The sequence below is a fragment of the Paroedura picta genome, chromosome 4, assembly GCF_049243985.1.
Source record: "Paroedura picta isolate Pp20150507F chromosome 4, Ppicta_v3.0, whole genome shotgun sequence".
NCBI classification, from domain to species: Eukaryota; Metazoa; Chordata; class Lepidosauria; order Squamata; family Gekkonidae; genus Paroedura; species Paroedura picta.
The window spans coordinates 97,989,702-98,009,046 of record NC_135372.1 but is presented as its reverse complement, the minus strand read 5'-3'; the positions used below and the strand labels follow the sequence as shown (position 1 = coordinate 98,009,046).

Genomic DNA, 19,345 nt, shown 5'->3' with positions numbered 1-19,345 from the left:
GGAGCAACTGCGAGGTGCGCTGTGCGCGGCTGGCAGGTGCTCCCTTGCCGGCTGCCTGACTCCCTTACTGGGCCTCGCAGTTGCTTGGGGCTGGAAATCGGAGGGACCAATCGGCAGGCGCTTCGCTTCGTGCCTGCCAATTGGTCCCTCCGATTGTCCGGGGGAAGGGTCCAATCTGGACCCTTCCTCATCCCGGACACATCTCGCCCCTAAAGCCCTTACTGAATTATTTAGTCCGCGGTGCCCACAGCGCCGCAGGCGGTGTTAAGATTTGTGGACTTCATTAAAAACCTGTAAAAGCTACTTAACTTGTTGATTAGTCATTTGTTTTACTCGTGTTATATTTATATGGATGATGTCCAAGGATAATGATTTATTGAAAGTCTGTTGGACCTGTTACCTATGCAGAAACTAGGAAGTGTTTTAGAACAACCTTGGAATTTACAACAGGATGCTTGCCTACATCAAATAATCGTAAGCTGTGGAGGAATCCAGTGTCAACTGGCTTACTGGGTCTCCACCATACATTTGATTGGGGGGGGGATTTAACTGAGATGTTGCAGCTTGATCATATATAGATATTCTATTTTAAAACAACATACAATTTTCATATAGTTTCATCAGCTACTCAAAATATACAAACCCTGGGTGCCCTGGGGGCTATTTGGACAACAATAGCAATGTATGGACCAACCTCAAGTGCAATGTGGCCAATACCCTGAGTTATATGCTGGAGAATTCTGACTTTTTAAGTAAGCTACAGACCACTGGCAGACTCCAACAGAATACCATCCTGGTGGCAGTGATACATACACACTATACAGCAACATCCTGCCCTACACTAACAAAGGACTACAAGCAAACAGGAATATTATCTGTGACAACACTACAGCACAGCTAGACTGTATTATCACCAACTACAGCTATGGTTGCATCTCTTGCATTTCATAGCTCTTTCAGCTACCCTGCTCACCAGGCTTTCCACCCTCCATATAGTTCATGGATCAGATGAAGTGGGCTCTGGCCCATGGCAATTTACATATACAGTTTTAAGCATGTAGGCTGTTGGCTGGATTAATGCATCTATTTAAGTGTACATTGCAGTGTTTGTTCAATATAAACTTGGTGGGTTGTGGAGCATGGGGGCCCTGTCATTCCTGAAATGGGATGGGGGGGGGAGTGTGCAGGGAGACAAAGCTTTTTAGAATCTCTTGTGTTTACTCCAGGTGCCTGTGTTATTGCTGAAAAACCTCAGCAGGCAAAACACTAGGCAAGAGACATTGCCAAGCTGATTTCTTCTGGTGTGGGCCCTTTCTCCTAACCTCTGTTTGCTGTAATAACTTCTGGGGAAAGAGGCTGAACACCCAATAGTCTCTTTGAATCAAATATAATTTCTTGGTGTAGTTAAGAGCAGCAGCCTCTAATCTAAAAAACTGGAGATCTGGGGGTAGAGCCTGGGGAGGGTGGAATTTCTGGACCTTTGCAGGGTATAACGCCACAGAGCCCACTCTTCAAATCGGCCATTTCCTCCGAGGGAACAGATCTCTTTTGTCTGGATATCAGGCCCCAACTGGAGGCTGGCAGCCCTTATATGATGCTGACATTTTTAGAACAGGCTTAGAAAGGGAAAGATTAAATTAGAGGGGGAGGGGGAGGGCAAAAATGCGGCAAAAGCGGAAGAACCGCAAAAACTTCAGCGCTCAGTAAACATCGCCGCTCGGTGCGCGCTCCCGAAATAGCAGCTTCCAACCAGCTAGGAGACGAAGCGCGACTAACCAGAGAGCGCGCGACGAGGCCCTTGGAACTACATTTCCCAGCAGACAGCACAGGCGAAGGGGCGTGGCCTGAACTAGTCGAGTGCTGCCCTCTTTTGGGTGCACCTAGGAAGTTGAGGAGGGAGAAGGTGACAGTAAATGAGGGGGAGGCAGAGCTGCCCGTAGCCGCGCACTGGGGGGCCGGGGAAAGCGGAGCGCCCCGGGGCAGCGGACAGGGGAGGGAGTGTGACCAGTGGACTATCCGGTGACAAGAGGCGGCGCGACGGGGAAAGGCGCGGCAGAGCGAGGTCACCGGAGTGGACTCGAGTTTCCCAAGTGGCTTCGGTGGTTTTTCTCGGAGTGGTCTGACCTTCACGGGACGGTAAGTCCGGAGAGACGGGGACACGCGTCGGCACGGGGCTCCGGGCGGGCGGCGTTGTCCCGAGGCCATGCTTAGCGCGGGCGGGTCTCTTCTGCCGGGAGGAGCAACTCCCGTGTCGCGGGCGAAGAGGTGAGAGAAAGGCCGGGAGGGCACTGGGCGAGCGAAACCCCGTTTAACCTTAAAGGCGCGGAGGAGCGGCGAAGCGAAGCGGGGCAAGAGGAGCCAAGGCAGCGAGCCGAATTAAGGCCCGGGGGGGGGGGGCAGGGCAGGGCAACGTGGGGTTAATGGGCAAAGGGGTAGGGAAAACGCCGATCGCCGGGAAGAGCGGGGGTGCCGGAGAGTTGTGCGCAGGACTTTGGGGCTTGTTTGCAACAGAGCGCGTTGGGTTAATTGTTGAACGATCGGGGGGGGGGGGGGGAGGAGTGATGGAGTAGAAGAAATGCTGGATCCCGAGTGTAAAATGCGAGCGATCCTAGGGAAGGGAGGGAGGCAAGAGAGGTGCGTTGTCTCGAAGTTTAAAGAGCTCCCTGGAAGCAGCAGCCGGCCTGGCCGCATTGGGGCGAAAGGGGAGCGGCGCTGGCCTTCTCGGCGCCCCCCGGCGGAGGGGTGATCTTGTTTTTTGGGGGGGGGGGCTTTCTTGCCTTGCCCGTCTCAGCGGTGCTACTGGGCGATTAGAGGGGAGTCGGCGAGGGAGCTTATGTAACTGTTACTCCCGAAAGCTGGGCGGCTGAGCCGGGGAACTGCCGGGTCAAGCGGGGTTGCGCTGCGCCGGCCTGCGTGCTTTTTTTGCACCCGGCGGGGAGGTGTGTTCAGCCTTGTTTATGAAACCGGCGCCCTCACGTTTAGAGCATCCCGGCGAGTGGTGCGCGCCTGCCGCAGGACGGAAGTTCCTGGTGACAAGCGTGCAAAGGATCCTCATTAGCTTTAATGAGTGATTATTATTGTTGATGATGCTGGGAGTCTCGGGGCGCTCCCACGTGCGTGCCATTAAAAGAGGGCGGAAAGAAATGCCGGCCGCCTTACCCATCCGGCCCGCGGCGCTGTTTGCCAGGCCGCGTTGAAATTCAGCCCCCGGAGTGCGAGGGCGGGGACGTCACGCCGCCGCCGCCGCGACCTGCTACCAGCTACCAGCCCGGCGTGGAGGGCGGACTGAACGGACTCCTCAGTCTCTATAGGAGAAAAAAAAAAAAGCGGAGTTTTCCCTCGCTCAGCTCTTGTGTCGTTAAGGGCAGCCTGACGGGAAGACAGTTAAGCCGATGAAGCTTGCTTTGTTGTAGGCAAAGTGGTTGTAAAAGCATCGCCTCCGGTTTCGTTTTTGTTTCATTCATTCAGCACGGTCTAGGCGCAGAGTCTGGAGGGGAAAGTTGGCATCCCCTAAGAAAAGAATCTCATCTCTGCAATACTCTGTTGTACCGAGTTGCATCTCTTGAGATTCTGCTTAGCTTACCATGAAATGTATACAGGCTTACTCAACATAAAATCTTCAGCTGTCAATCAGAGATGCTTGAGTTAGGTATTCAGCAGACAATAGCTTCGTTTTAGGAATCCCGTCTTTATTCTGGCCTTGCAGTGGCACCTTTAGCAACCTGAGACTCAGCATGGTGTAGTGATTAGTGTTGGAACAGGATCTAGGCGAGGCTGCTTTGAACCCCCAGTTTCTCAGGGAAGCTAACTGGGTGGCTGAGAGCCAGCCACTGTCACCCTAACCTAACTGGATGTTTAGAGAATAAAGAGGAAGTGGAGAAATGCTAAGTGGCTTTGGGTTCTAGTTGGGGAGCAAAGTGAAGTATGACTATATAGATTTAAAAATACGGTTGCCATGTCACTAGTGAAGGAAGCACTGTCAGGGCCAAGACTTAAAATTACAATGAAACCCAAACCTTGATTAGGGCAAATGTGTGTTTGACAGTGAGATGGTACTTATTGTTTGTTAAGTGAAAGAACATTATTTAGTGTAGATTAAACTGGGTAACCGTGTTGGTCTGAAGCAGCAGAACAAATTTGGAGTTCCTCAGGTACCTGAGGAAGTGTGCATGCACATGAAAACTCATAGCTTGAATAAAACTTTGTTGGTCTTAAAGGTGTCACTGGACTCAAAATTATTTTGTGTAGTTTCTCAACTGGCACAATAGCTAGTGAGTCTGCAGCTGTTGGCTCCAGCAGAATGTTACCTCTTTGTTCTTGAATCATATTACCTGTCGAATTCTTACAAGGGAAAAATGTGTACAGCAATGAGTCAAGAGAGATTTTCCTCGGTAGTTGAGGTTGCTCTCCCCCTGGCTCTGTGCCTTTTACAGCAGCCCAGCAGGCAGAAGTTAAGCTGAGAAAACTTTTCCTGTGATGGATATAATGAGGGGGAAAGCTGCACCTGTTTAATTTTTGCTTCTTAGGATGCTGTTAAAGGCACAGAAGGAAGGCTAGCATAAAGATGGGAATTCCTAACCTTGAAACACATTTCCTGAATAAACCATAGCAGCTCAGGTGATGACCAAAGTGTTTGTGTTGTGTAATCCTCAAAATTCTGCAGACAACTACCTTGTTCTCCCCCCCTTAATTATTTGAAGTGATTTTTTAGGGCTTTTTTTGTTATCATTCTGGGAGCTGGTAATTTTCTTCAAGGTTCAAGCCAGAAAATGGAACAGATGGCAGATGTGTGGACATTCCTCTTTATGCTATTAATTTCCTGTGCGATATTTGTTTGGCTTCATGCATGGCTGCCCTGCCCTCCATCTCCAGCAAAGGGGTGTGTGTGTTTGAGTGGGGCTGTGCAGCCAGGTCTCTGCCTGCTTTTTCTCGGTCTTTTCTATGTTTACAGTTGCTAGATATACTATTACGGCTGACTGGCAAGCAGATCTTGTAAATAATGGGAGCAGTCTGTCCGTTCTCTGTAGCCTTTCTCCCTTAGACATAAACTCAAGCACAGCTTTCTCCTTGAATTAGAAGTCACATTATCCTGGATTTGTGCTGTAGTCAAGAAGGATTTAAGAACAAGTTTAGGGATTGTTAGTTCTGGATGTTGATAGTTCTTAGTTCTGGATGTATATCAAGCTTCTGTGACAGAGTGGGGATGTGATTTGAACATGGGCCACCCAGATCCTAGTTTGGCACTGGCTCTTATATATATCTTATAGTGGAATTTCTGGTGCACAATCTGAAAAACCTTCAAGGAACATATTACTGGATCAGATAAAGGTCCATATTCTAGTTCATTCAGCATATTGTTTGCCACAATGGCCAACCAGATGTTTCCAGGAAGCCTGCAAACATGAAGGCAACAGTCCTCCTTTGTGTTGCCCTTAGAACTGCTATACTGCTCCTGCATATGTTGGTTCTGTTTAGTAACTACCTAAAAGCCTTTTTAAAGGTCTCCTATTCTAATAGGTATCACCCTATCTTGTGGCAGTGAGTTCCGTATACTAAGCCCTCCGCAGGGCTTTTCGCTCTGCGGGTATGAATTTACTGGTGGTCCCGGGCTCCCGGGACATACGTCTGGCCTCAACCAGGGCCAGGGCTTTTTCAGCCCTGGCCCCAACCTGGTGGAACGAGCTCCCGGAAGAGCTGCAGGATCTTTGGGATTTGTCAGCTTTCCGCAAGGCCTTCAAGATGGAGCTTTTCTGCCAGGTATATGGTTGAGGCCAGGGCGACTTCCGGCGCTGTCAGCTGTGCATCTCTAGCCAAAACCAACTAAGTCCCTCACTCCCAGATAGAGAGTAATAGACCTTGCTGGATGGGGGGAGGGGAGTGAGTTATTATCCGCCATTGCGATCTTATGTTTTAATGGGTTTTATGGGATTTCATTGTTTTTATGAATTTCTGTAAACTGCCGCGAGACTTTGGAGAGCGGCAGTATATAAATATAAATAAATAAAATAATGATGCATGTTGTGGGAAGAAATTCTTGTGTATCCTCCAAATCAATTGCCCATGGATTTCAGTCCCATCTTTAATCCGCTCCAGTGGAGCGGATTAAATAAAGGAGTAAGGGCTGTTGGGGAGGAGTTAGGGCGGGCTCTGTCCGGAATAAAAACTCGGAGGAGCGAATCAGGAGCCGCAAAGCGGCTCCTGATTTGCTCCTCCGATTGGTACTACAGGGCCAAGTGTCCAATTGGGAGGTGCGCGAAGTGCACCTCCCTGTTGGACACTTGGCCCATCTCCCAGACGCCGCGCCACAGACTCCACTCTGCCCGAGCCGCCATCCGGCATGGATGGCCGCAAGGGAGGAGCCTCGCCCCACTTCCCTGGGCTTCGGGAACATGGCTTTCCCTCCACCCACGGAATGCCCTTCCCCGGCAACCCCACGCGATCATCCTCCGCCTGGCCGCCCCCGACAAACGCACCCTTCCCACCCGCACCCTGGACGGCCCTCCCTGTCCTCCACCCCGATCCCCGATGTCCTGCCACGGCTGCCGCCGCCCACACACTTCCCCCCACCCCACTTGCGCCTCGCCGCTTCCCCGCCTGTCCCCGAGCTTCCCCACTGCAGACGTGCAGACGCCCCGACCTCCTAGCCCCCCTTACCCGCTTGCCCTCCTCTCACACACTTCGCCGCCGCCGCTGTGGTCCGCGCAGACAACGAGGATGAGGACAGGCCGCCGCCCACGCTCCAAGATGGATGCCGAGACGAGGACGCCGACGACGAGCCGCCCCAACACGCCACGGCCTCCCTTCGCACGTCTTCCTGCCGCCCAACGCCACTACAAGGACGCCGCCGAGCTGCTGACCGCACCCCAAGATGGCCGCTCCCTCAGGTACACCTCGTGCTGCCCTCTACGCTGTCCTCCCTTCCTAAACCTGACCTCGCCTCTTCCTTGCTTTGCCCCCAGGACCCCTCGCTTACTAAGCCCTGCTGGTACAGGGCCGCTTCCCGGGACCCCTGCCAGCACCCCACAGGAAGCCGCACCACCTGCTAGCGCCCATTGTATTTCCACTACAATTGGCTTTATTCCTAGTAGTTTTAAGAATTGTGCAGAAATGAAGTGTCATCGGGTGTGTCTTTCCATGGAATTGTGCTACAATGGCCAGGGAAACTGCACCTGATTTTTCTGATGGCCTGATTCTACCCTTCCACCATCACAATGACCAGAAAGAGTCCCATAATAAGGTGTCTTGCACCAACTGTATAAAACTTGTTCCTTTGAAGTACTCAGGAAATGCAGTGCATACAGGAAGGCTGTTCTGTGAAATTTTAAGTAGTAACCCTTCAGTAGAAGCCAGCAGAAATAGCATGAAATAATCCTGGTATGAATGCACCTTTAGGGAGTTTTCATAAATGTTTCTAAAATAAGGCTCTGGATTTTGTGCATCCTTGAAGAGAAGGTAAAAGAAAGTCTGTAAGATTTTTTTTAAATGCCACAGGCAGTGTTCTCATGTATGTACATAGGGGTAAGTCACCATTAAAGTCATGTGACATCGTGTTGTAATGATATAGGAGCCCCATCAGTGACTGGGCCTGTCAGTGCTAGATGTATCTTGAGCCCATAAAAGCCATAAAAGCAGCTGTACAAACACATCTTATTGAGTTGTCTGTCCATTCTCCTGGGTTGGCAGGAGGGAAGGAAAACATGTATGTGAGGTGACTAATTAGCAGAAAACATGTGACTGAAGCAGCCATTCATTCCAAGTTACTACAAGTGGGGCAGGGGGAAGAAGAGACTGCAGATGCTGAGTCATTCTGTTAAGCATGATTGTTAGAGGCTCATTTGATGCTGTAAAATACACATTTTCAATGTCTAGGATGTGGTTTTCAAGTAAGGGCAAGGAAATTCCTGGAGATTCTGGGGATGATGTTTGGAGAGGGAGCTCAGTGGAATATAAAGCCATTGAATCCAGCCTTAAAAGCAGGTATTTTCTCCAGGGGACCTGCTGTCTATGTCAGTTGTAATTCTGGAGAGATCTCCAGGTCTCACCTGGAAGTTGGCAACCCTAGTCCAGGAGTAAATTAACCCCAGAACTATTGACTCCGCAACCCAATCTCCATTTTCATATAATCACACTTAGAATAAGTCAATATGTATCCACTCTACTCCGGGAGTAAAGTGAGCTCAGTTTCCTGCTGAGCATGATAGCACTCAAGGTATTTTTTAGTTTTGCGATGACAAATGGAATATTTCCCCCTAGGTCTGATCATGTATTGCAAATATGTCAAAATAATACCCATTATTCCGGAAGATCACAGTTCTATAAAAGACAGCAGGGACTGTTTTGTTTCAGAATTTCCCAGCCCTGTGGAATATAAAGCAAGGCAGCATAGTTTCACAGTATCTGTAGATTTGATAGGCAGTCCTAGTATGTGCAGATACTTAACTGCTGTGTTGTATCAGGGATGCTTTCCAACTGATGGTTGACCAACCAGTGCCAGGAATTGTCCTTATCAGCAGGAAGTGGCAAGGGTGTGTGAATCTAGGTTCTTTTTTCTCTTTCAACATGCTTCTGTTTTCAATCCATAACAGTATGCAGCATGTGCAGTGTGCTGCTTGAAACTGGGCCTTGCCTTCCATCCCTAGAGCAAAATTATGCTGCTCTCTAGAAAGGATACTCTTGACATGTGTTCTAATGGCTAAAGAGCAAAGGCATGCATGTTCATGCGTGAACTGTACCTCTGGCTGCATTACTGAAAACCCTGAGCCAGTTTCTAAGGACAGTTCAGAAATTTAATAAATAAAAATAATAATAAAAAATCTGTTGACGGCAATAAGCTGTATTAGCAAAACATATTGAATACAGCAGGGCGCATAAGACAATGGTGCTGCATATAAAACGGCATCCTGGGGGGGGGACCCTTTTATCTGGTCTTCCTCTACAATGTTGGGAAGGCTTGATGGTCTTTTGTTGTTAATGGTGGTTGATGAAGTGGCATCAAATTACAACCAACTGATGCTAACTTGATAGGGTTTTCAGGGCAAGAGAAGTTCAGAGATGGTTTGCCATTGCCTGCCTCTGTGTATCAACTCTAGACTACTTTGGTGGTCCCCCATCCAGATGTTTATCTTAATGATTGTGCCTAATTGGAACTGAAATTTCAGAAACGACCTTTGTGTAGTTCTGCATCCTGGCCTGAAATAATGGAGAGCTATTATTATTTCGTTGGAAGATAAGTAACTTTTCTGATCCTTGGCCTAGGGTGGTCTGCCTTATAGAGTATTTCTTTACAGCAGCACTTCGGAATAATGGAATATCATGGCATACTGTCTTAAGGAATGCAAATGGGGCTCAGTGTGTGACACACATTTAATTACTTTGTTAGCATACTTTTATGGGTAAATCTAGTTATTTTTAAAACTGGGCATAAGAGCAGAGAAATGCAGCCCTTTCCCCTTCTGTGTGCAATATTTTTGCAGTGATTCTGATATGAAGCCCTTCGGGAGTCTGCTGTCACAGCAGTGGCCTCTGTGGTGCTGCGGTTGTGTGAATTGCATGAGGTTCAATAACCAGTGTTGTGCAGGCTTCCTTTCCTGGTCTTTGTTCATTGCTTTAATGGCATTAGCTGAGTTTTCCAGAGTTGCCTAGCAGCTACGGCTGCATGAAGTATGTTTGGCAAGAAGCCTATTAGGTAAACTGCTGACTGAGACATGAATGTTCTGTTTTGATGTAAGTGACTCTAAGCCCTGTTTTAAGACGCTGCAACAGTAGCACAAGCTCTATGGACGGTGGCAGGACAAGTTTTCTCCCAGGTGAGGCTTTTTTCAATTGTTTATGAATGCACTCTAGAGGCACCACTGGGGCCTGTTACTGTTGACAAAATGGGTGGATGTGGACCTCCCAATTATGATAGTAATCGGTATGAATCAGAGTGCCCATTCAAGGAGCGCCATCTGAGGTCCACCTTGGATGAGCCACTAAAATGCTTGATTATGCAATCAAGATGTGGAGGTTATCGCAGGAATTTTATCCTGAGATGACAAAACTCTGTTTACCTATAGAAGGAATTTCAGGGTGTGTGATGCACTCCTGGCTGGTGCTCTTGGATCCTAACAGTAATGGCCTCTTCACCTGTTAAAAAAGGCAGTGACAAGCATCTCTGTCCTTCTGCTTTCCACTGCTGCTTGCAATTTGCAAAAAGGAGACTTGCACATCTTCCCTGTGAAGAAATCTGTTTGCTCCAGATGCAGGTGGAATATATTAATCTCCCCAGTGGAGAGCTATAGTTTGACTTTCCTTCATGATGAAAGAGAGCTGAGCAAAATACCTTTTGATGAGTAAGATGATAATTGTAGGTATATAGCAATGGCCTCCCAACTATTAAATGAAAAGCAGATATGAGGGACTGGTCATTTGAATACATCGAGTGACAAAGTTATGGTTGAGCCCAGTTGCACCTTAGAGACCAGCAGGAGTGTCAGGGCATACGTTTTTGAATGTCCTTTGTCAGACAGAAGTCTGGCCTTTAGCTTTCCAGTGGTGATTTTTCATTTTATTACATTTTCAACATGTGCAGTATTTCACAACATTCCAGTGAGGCAGGCTGATGAGTGGGACTGACCCATTGATACTCATAGCTGAGTAGGCAGTTGAACATCCAGTCCAGCACAAGATTTATACACTGTGTTGTCTCCCAAAATGATGAATGTGCAGAGCATAGTGTGACCTGTGACCATAAAGTGCAGAGCAGAGGAATATCTTGGGACCTTCTGCTCCACAAATAAGCTTCCCAAGGCACTGCACAACTATTTCCCCCTTCCTTTTCAATAAAAATCCTCTGTGTCTCCTTTCAGACTTATAACAAAATGCAGGGGGTGGATGTTTCAGCACAACGGGCTGTGTTGACTGCCCCAAACTTGCCTTACTCCTTACCATCTGCTGGAAGCACAGCAGCCTCTCTCACTTACCCAATGGAAGGTGTTTGCAAACATTCAGCACCAGCCAGTTTAAGCAGCATTACTTAATTACTGGATTTTTGTTTCGTTCTTCATTGAGATATAGACCATCTTTAAAATTCAAGCCTGTTGGAAGAAGACAAGGATGAGAATAATAAATCATTGGTGACATACTTTAAAAAAATCTTAAGGCACTGTCCAAAAGATTTATATTGCCATCATTTGTAAAGTTACACCCTTCTGTAGCCATTGAATGGTGCAACTCTGCTTAATGGAAGGCATTTGCTTCATGGTCTGTATAGCATTTGGCAGAGTTTGGACTACAACACAGGTTGCCTCTGTATCAGTGCAATCCACTGCACCACACTTTCTTCTTGGGTGAATATGCTGGGAATTTCTAATCTTGTAAGTCTTCTCAACACAGAAAGTGCAAGAGTTGTTTGGCTGTCGGTGATTTCCTGAGCATGAGTCATTGAGTTTTGGTGGCCACTTCTAGACAAGATCCCAGTATGCTTTATTTTTGTAGTTGGGAAATTCAAGGGGAACTTCACAGCTTCATACTACTTTGTAGTGTCCTTAAAGATTTTTTTAAAAATAGATGAGACAAAAAAATATATGTATGCATGGGGGCAAGTCAGCTGAGCTCTCACAACTGGGGTGGCGGGAAATTTAGGTAGGCAGCATCATTGTACATAGAAGATGATGATAATCTTCACCTGCTAAAAAAACCCTATTTAATCCCTAGTACCTGTGTAATCAGATGGTAACAATCCATACACTTGAGATGCTTTTACAGTTCAAGGAAGATGTTGACAAAATAATCCAGACCAGTTACAGGAGAAATGATACATGTGTATATGGCATGGGCACACAAATTTATGAGGATGGTAGGGCCTGGATGAAAAATTATTCTTGACGAAATCTACATGATGATCAGCTAGACGGTGAAAATAGAGTTCCACAGAACAAGGAAAAACCTTCCTGTTTCCCATTGCCAGAATCAGGTATCTCTGAATGGTAAAGAGGGGAGTGAAAACTTGGAAATCTCAGAATATTGTTCCATTCTTTATTTCATTTATACTTCCTCTGTCTTCCCAATGGGGATACAAAGTGGCTTATACTGTTCTGTCTACATGTTGTCCTCACAACAACCTTGTGAAGTAGGTTAGGCTGAATGACTTCCCAAAGCTACCCAGGAAGCTGCCAGGGCAGAGCGGGGATCTGAACATGGGTTGTCTAGATCTCTGTCTGACACTCTAGTATAACCACTAGCTCCTTTTTGAACTTTGGCTTTTAGGATCTTGGATAACTGAGTGGGGTGGTAGAATCTTGCATTACCTGTCATAACACCATATGCACCTGCTTGTTGTGAGGATTCCTAGTAGGATGTAAGGAGATTAATTTTATTTATATTCTGGGGACTCAAAACTGCCAACATCCTGCTCCTATTTTTTCCTCACAACAACCCTGTGAAGTAGGTTAGGTCCAAGATCACTCAACAGCCTTCCGTGGAAGAGCAGGGATTTAAACCTTGGACTCCCAGATCCTAGTCTGACCCTGTAGTGTAACCGTTTGCATATTTGTCAAAAATGCTGCAGCCAGCTTGTTGGGGCCTAGACACAGGGCCATGTCTGTGGTGAGAGCCAACTTGGTGTAACGGTTAGGAGTGCGGACTTCTAATCTGGCGAGCCAGGTGTAATTCTGTACTCCCCCACATGCAACCAGCTGTGTGACATTGGGCTCACCACAGCACTGAGAAAGCTGTTCTGACCGAGCAGCGATATCAGGGCTCTCTCAGCCTCACCTACCTCACAGGGTATCTGTTGTGGAGAGAGGAAAGGGAAGGCGATTGGAAGCCGCTTTGAGACTCCTTCGAGTAGAGAAAAGTGGCATGTAAGAACCAACTCTTCTTCATCTTGAAAAGCCTGCACTGGCTATCCATTTTTTTCTGGGCATAAATCAAAGTGATAGTTCTTGCCTTTAAGATACAAAATATCTTGGGACTGGGGTACTTATTGTTACTCTGTCTGGCCAACCAGTTAGGGTCCTCTTTCCAATTCCTGTTCCTCTTGACCCTACCTTCAAAGGTGAAGTGGGCGATGAAAGCAGACAGGGCTTCTTCAGCAGTGGCAGTATACCTTTGGGATGATTCTGGAGAGTCTCCTGATGCCTACTGTAGAGCCCAGGCAAAATTCTCTTTATGTAGGCTTTTAATTGAACATTTTCAGCTGTTTCAGTGACTTGCTTCTATCCTAATAGCTGTCATAAAGATAACCATACTGATAAGTTTGATTTTTAAATGAGTTTATTGTATTTGTTTTGTGAGATGCTTTAAACATTTATTATTTATTTATTTATTTATTTAGATTTTTATACCGCCCTTCCCTACGGCTCTGGGCAGTTTACATAAGACATTTTGAAACATTTACTTAGAACACTATCAAAATCAATATAACAGTATAACAATAACAACAACACACCAACTAGAATTGTTCTTACTTGATTCACAGGTGGAAGATTCTGTTCCACATGGGGACTTCCAAAGGGCTCAGTATTCCCAGGTCTACCTTATCAGTGCAAAAACATAAGGGCCAGTGCATCCCTTGTCCTGAATCAGCATTTAAAGTTAGGAAGAAGCCCATGAATTTTAGGGCAAGATAGCATTACCTTGTTTCTGGGAGAGACCAGTTTTTGTTAATGTTGTTACAGCATTGGATTCCGTAATAAACACTTCAAACCTGTTATGTAGATACTATGTGAGAATTACTCAGAAAGTGGTTGATTTCTTGCCTTAAACCGCACGAAGTGGTGTCTTTGGAGAAGAGAAACAACAGAAACGCTTAAAGAATAGGACGTAGTCAGACTTTCCCCCTAACTCTCTTAAACTGCAAGGGGATCTGGCTTCTTCTCTTCCTTCGGCGTTGTTTCAGCTCCTGAAGATCTGGCTAGTGCAGTTGTTGAAACTGATAGCGTCTTGTGTAGCGTTTGTCATTTTGGAATATATCAAAAATGTTTCCGTGAGAACTCCCCCCTCCCCCCCATTTAGCCCCTGTCTGACTTTTGTAATGTTGCCGTGTTCAAGCCATGTGAACAATCATCAGATTTGCTTGGATAATCTCCTGTGCTCTGGGCCTTGTTTGTTCTGTTTATAATACTGGGATGATACTACCTGCTTTACTGTAAACATGACTGAACTGATTAAGGGATGCAACATTATGTGAGAGTCAGGAGGCTGTCAGTCTACTTGTGTATATGGCTACCTGCAACATGATTTAGAGAAAATTTCCCCTTTCTGTGTGGTGGTTTTTCCCTACAGACCTTTGAGCTGAATATTGAAGTAAGGCAGGAGCATATGTACAATACAGTTTTATGCTGCATTACTGCAATACAATTTTATGCTTACTAGTATAAAGGAGCTGTAATACTGCACAATGGGAGATGATATACCTAATGGAAAGGTCATTCTGCACATGGGCTACATCACTCATAAGCCTGAAGCCTTTTCCTGAGATCCTTCCAGTTCATTTCATTTAACATAGGAAGGAAGGTCAGTAGAAACACTTCACTGTAGTAATTTTTCTCTCCATCATTCCCTTAACAATGGAATTCTTTGCTAATTTGTTCTGATCCAAATCCATTGATTTCAGTGGGTTGAGAATGGAATGTCTCTGCATAGGATTGTGCTGTGAGTGTTCTGGTCCATATTACACTTTTGGGCATATATCTTTATATTTTATGGATCCTTAAAATAAGCGTGGAAGTGATAAGCAGGTATTTAAAAATATAATACTGCTTAGGGGTTCAGAGATGCCCAGGCCACTAGTAACTTCTGAGGCCCCTTGTCCATCATAAACATTAAAAAATGACAATTTATATAATTTCATTAAGAACATTTTAACTCTTTAATATGATCAAATATATGTCAGTTAACAAATATTTGTTTTTTGTTCAATTTTTTAGTCACTGCTGTCTTGTGGTGACTTACGACCACATCAATAAGAGTAAATGAACATACAAACTAGCAAATATTAAATATTAAAATCACATACTATTAAAATACATGGTTAGCACTATGCCACTAATAAAAATAGCCGAAAAGTATGTGAATTACCTTCCAAAGGATAACCTGAGCTGTTTGGCCTTGCATGCTTTGAGGAAACTAAACAAGTCCAGCAGGGCACAGGTGCCATACAAGGATGCATTTCACTGGGTAGGGGCCACTGTTGAAAAGGACCTTCCCCTGGTGACTGCTAACCAAACCATCCTGGGGCCTTGCACCTGCAAATTATGTCTTCTTCTAAATCATAACTCCCATTTGCTGTTGTAAGCAATATGTGTGACATTTTAGCCTTATTAGCTATGCATATAAAAAATCATGATATTGATCAAATGCAAAAAATACTAGCTCCACCCCCAACATTTCCAGGTAGGAGGTTCATTTCTGAGTATAGGATTCTGTGGAATTAATATTGCCCTGTTTAAGAATTTACATCAGGTTTTCTCAACCAGGGCTTTGTGAAACCCTGGGGCTTCTTTACAGCTCTGGAAGGATTTCCTGAATGGTTGGGATTTATATAATAATAATAATAATAATAATAATAATAATAATAATAATAATAATAAACACACGCCTTCCAATACCACTCTGAACTTCAGGGGAAGGCAGTATATAAATACAATAAATACATAAATAAAATAGCCAATGATGGCCTTGGAGTGGGTGGGTGTGGACACAGCTATGCTTCGCAGAGAAAGATTTATTTACATATGTCCTGTATGTTGCTCTGCAGTAGTTCCTGTGTAGACCCTAAGAGATTATTAAAAGCCATAGCAAGATTACAGCAAATAAAGTTTTAAATATCAGGCAGCATTTAAATAGGTTAATTCTCTGTTTTATGGAATCTGAGATCATTGGCTTGAATTCTCAGGAGTAGACCATAGACCTCTTTGTGAAAGTTTTACTGAAAGCTACTTCGGAATGCAATCCTTTGCTATCTCCCACAGAAGTCAGTGGGAGTTGATCTGATGCAACAAGGGTGAGATTTCATCAGCAGAACAGAAGTTCCATATAGGAATTTGCGATATGATCTTTCAAAAGAAAGGGGGGAGGGTTAACACAGTTATAAAATGTTTACTCCTTTACATTAAAAAATGAGATTGAAACTCATAACTGTAACTTACAGTCTGGATTGTTTGTGGTAATTAGGTATGCTCAACTAGGCCAACCAAATTTTTGGTTCCTAATATTATGTTGTGAGAGAAGACCCAATATTATGTTGTGAGAGACAGGAAATCCATTTTCCGTGTTGCCTCAACTCAGCCTTTCCCAGCTTTCCTCTTTTTCCTTTGGCTGACATCCATCACAACACTGTACATGCCACTTTGGATTAGTATGCCCACTCAACATGTCAAAGGGTTGCTATTTAATTAGATTTTTAATTGATATTCCCCTCTGCAAATCTGGTTTACAGAACCTCAAATTGCAACTGTGGCTGCCCATTTTTTTGGATTTATCTATTTGCATGCAGCCCAGCCAATTCCATGCCATCTCTTTATAGTAATCTGTGCTTAATGCTGAGGTGTTTAAAGGTCTAAATCCCCATTCTGTGATGGAGACTTCCTGGGTGACATTGGGCTAGTCACACATTGTCATGCTAACCTACTTTACAGAATAGTTTGGAGGATAAAATGGAGGAGAGGGGAATGATGGAGCCACTTTGGGTTTCCATTGGGGAGAAAGTATAAATGACTGTATATTTAATTAGTATAAATGAAGTATAAATTGTTAATGCAAATAAATGCTTGTCTTATTTGTCTCATGTGGCAAGATTTCTTTTATTGCTACTGACCAGATTATTATCATCGATGCCCAAGTATTAGGCCATAGTGGAAATTAGAAATATATGGGGCAAATCTTCTTAAAGCTAAATCAGCAGCATGTTACTTCAGAACTGTAAGCTTAGTAGCAGGTTATGGATGTCATTTCATAGGTTAAAAACGCACTGATGTGGCTTGTTGTAGAGCCCCCAGCTTCATCTCACCAAAGAAGTTTACGTTTGGTTTTCCCCTGTCTCAGGGATCTGGCTCCTGTTTTAGGAGTCAGCACTATGAATGGTGTTGATTAGACACAAAGCTAAAATCAGAGCAATAATAACTACATCACTCACAAGAGGAGGAGGAGGAAAGGCGATCCTGTAAGTAAATCTAGGTTACAGGTTGTTATGGGCCAGATAACATTAAGAATTAACGTTCTTCAGGCATGTCATTCCCCTGTCAGAGGTTTCTGTGGAGTTTACCTTCTGTTATCAGTGAAAACAATGCAGTCAAAGTGAACTTCCAGTCTACTATTGTTTGGTTTTGTGAGCCAGGACAGCTGGAGTGCTGGGAAAAAAGCTAGGTCAAATTCACTTTATTAGGTGAGAAAATTCTCCAGCTTCCTAAATCAACAAAAATAATATAAGTGCTATTCTTTCCTCCCATGACACAGGTACTATGTTTAACTGTTTGCTTCAGGAAGACATTTTACACAGGATGGGTGAAGCTGTTTTTGGCATTGTGGGTGGCAAAAGGAAGCCCATCCCTGTTCTTCTATACAGCTGATTTTGGTTTTCCATTGCAAATGGGAATGTCTATTTAAATATTATCTATAAACAATAATATGAAAAAAATTGCTGTTGCACTGATAGATGCAAGTATAAACTGGGAGCAGGTTTGTTTTGAAGATGTGTTAATTAGTGGGAATACGAAATCTCCATGGATGCTTCATTCTGAGACAGTTTTCTCCTCGCTTCTAGGAATAATTCTTATATGTAAAGAATCCAGTGATTGTCTTGATTCACTTTTTTTACAGTTGCTATTGGTCCTCGTGGACAGGGCTGGCTATTAAACATAACAAGAGAGTTTGTGGTGGGCTGCTGCCCAGCCTGGTGGTTAGGGTTGCCAGGCCAGGCCCAGTAGCTAGTAGAGGATATGATGGTGGCCAACTGCTGGCCATAGAGTTTTGGCAATTCCTAGAGGGACATGATAGTATTCCCTGGTTTTCCCAGGAGTGATTTTTGCCCACTCCTCTGAGCAGTGGTAGGAAATGCCAGCTGACCCCACTGGGGGCTGGCAATCCTGCCAGGTGTAAGCAGAGCCAAGCCCCAGAACCTCTGTCTGCATTTCATGGGGCTGCCTCCCTCTGAACCTTTGCCAGCAACTTCCAAAATCACTGCAGATGGGGACTGCAGCAAAGAAATTAGAAGACGCTTGCTCCTGGGGAGGAAAGCTATGGCAAATCTAGACAGCATCCTAAAAAGCAGAGACATCACCCTGCCAACAAAAGTGCGTTTAGTCAAGGCTATGGTCTTCCCAGTTGCAATGTATGGCTGTGAAAGTTGGACCATAAGGAAGGCCGAACGTCAAAGAATTGAGGCTTTTGAACTCTGGTGCTGGAGAAGACTCTTGCGAGTCCCTTGGACTGCAAGGCGAACAAACCGGTCAGTCCTAGAGGAGATCAACTCTGACTGCTCCTTAGAAGGCCAGATCCTGAAGATGAAACTCAATACTTTGGCCACTTCATGAGAAGGAAGGACTCCCTGGAGAAGAGCCTAATGCTGGGAGCGATTGAGGGCAAAAGAAGAAGGGGATGACAGAGAACGAGGTGGGTGGATGGAGTTACTGAAGCAGTAGGTGCAAACTTAAATGGACTCCGGGGAATGGTAGAGGACAGGAAGGCCTGGAGGATCATTGTCCATGGGGTCGCGATGGGTCGGACCCGACTTTGCACTTAACAACAAATAATAGGTGTTGGTTTGTTCATGGCCTGCTCCTGCACTGCCAACAGGTTGTGGATGGTGACAATGTGTAAGCCAATGGCCATAATGGTGCTCGCTTACCACTATACGGTCTGCACAGCTTGGTTTGTTCCTGGACTATTTAAACATCCCAGTCTATCCCTGCTCTTCGTGGCTTTGCTGTTATTCTGTTTGTGAGCCAACACTTTGAGGATAAAGTACTTACTTTAAACTTGCTTTTCTAGATTGAGCAAAGTTCTGAATATAGTCCAACATAGTCCCTGAGACACCTAATTTTTAAAGCTACAGTGGCCATTGACGCATCTTATCACTATTGTTTGTAAGGAATTATTTCTTTGGTCTGATCTAAACTTAACTGTAAATGAACTTCATAGTGTGATCTTCAGCACTGATACTAGGAGAGGGTTGCCCCCCTCACCGTTTGTTTGCTTATTTCTCCTTTGGTGAGTATCTGAGGAAAGTGCAGGTGTGGAAGTGGGCAGCTTAATCTTAGATGAAATTCTTTGTGGATTGCAGCACAACTAAAGTTTGCTATTAGTCAGCTATGTTTGCATTACCTGAAAGAGATTATCAGAACCTATGTCTTCAGCATAAGGGAGT

The 19,345-nt window shown here is 45.1% G+C and overlaps 1 protein-coding gene across 2 annotated transcripts in view; it reads left to right on the top strand.

The window, feature by feature from the left end:
* Positions 1 to 1,883: 1,883 nt before the first annotated feature.
* The window catches only part of TFEB (transcription factor EB), an 87,832-nt gene continuing 70,370 nt past the window's right edge, over positions 1,884 to 19,345 (top strand). Inside the window, exon 1 of one of the 2 annotated variants that reach the window (XM_077334549.1) lies at positions 1,884 to 2,136. The gene's annotated coding sequence lies outside the window, so the exon portion shown is untranslated. Of the gene's footprint in view, positions 2,137 to 6,302; positions 6,885 to 19,345 lie in introns of those variants that run through there. The other variant, XM_077334550.1, reaches the window with a different exon arrangement.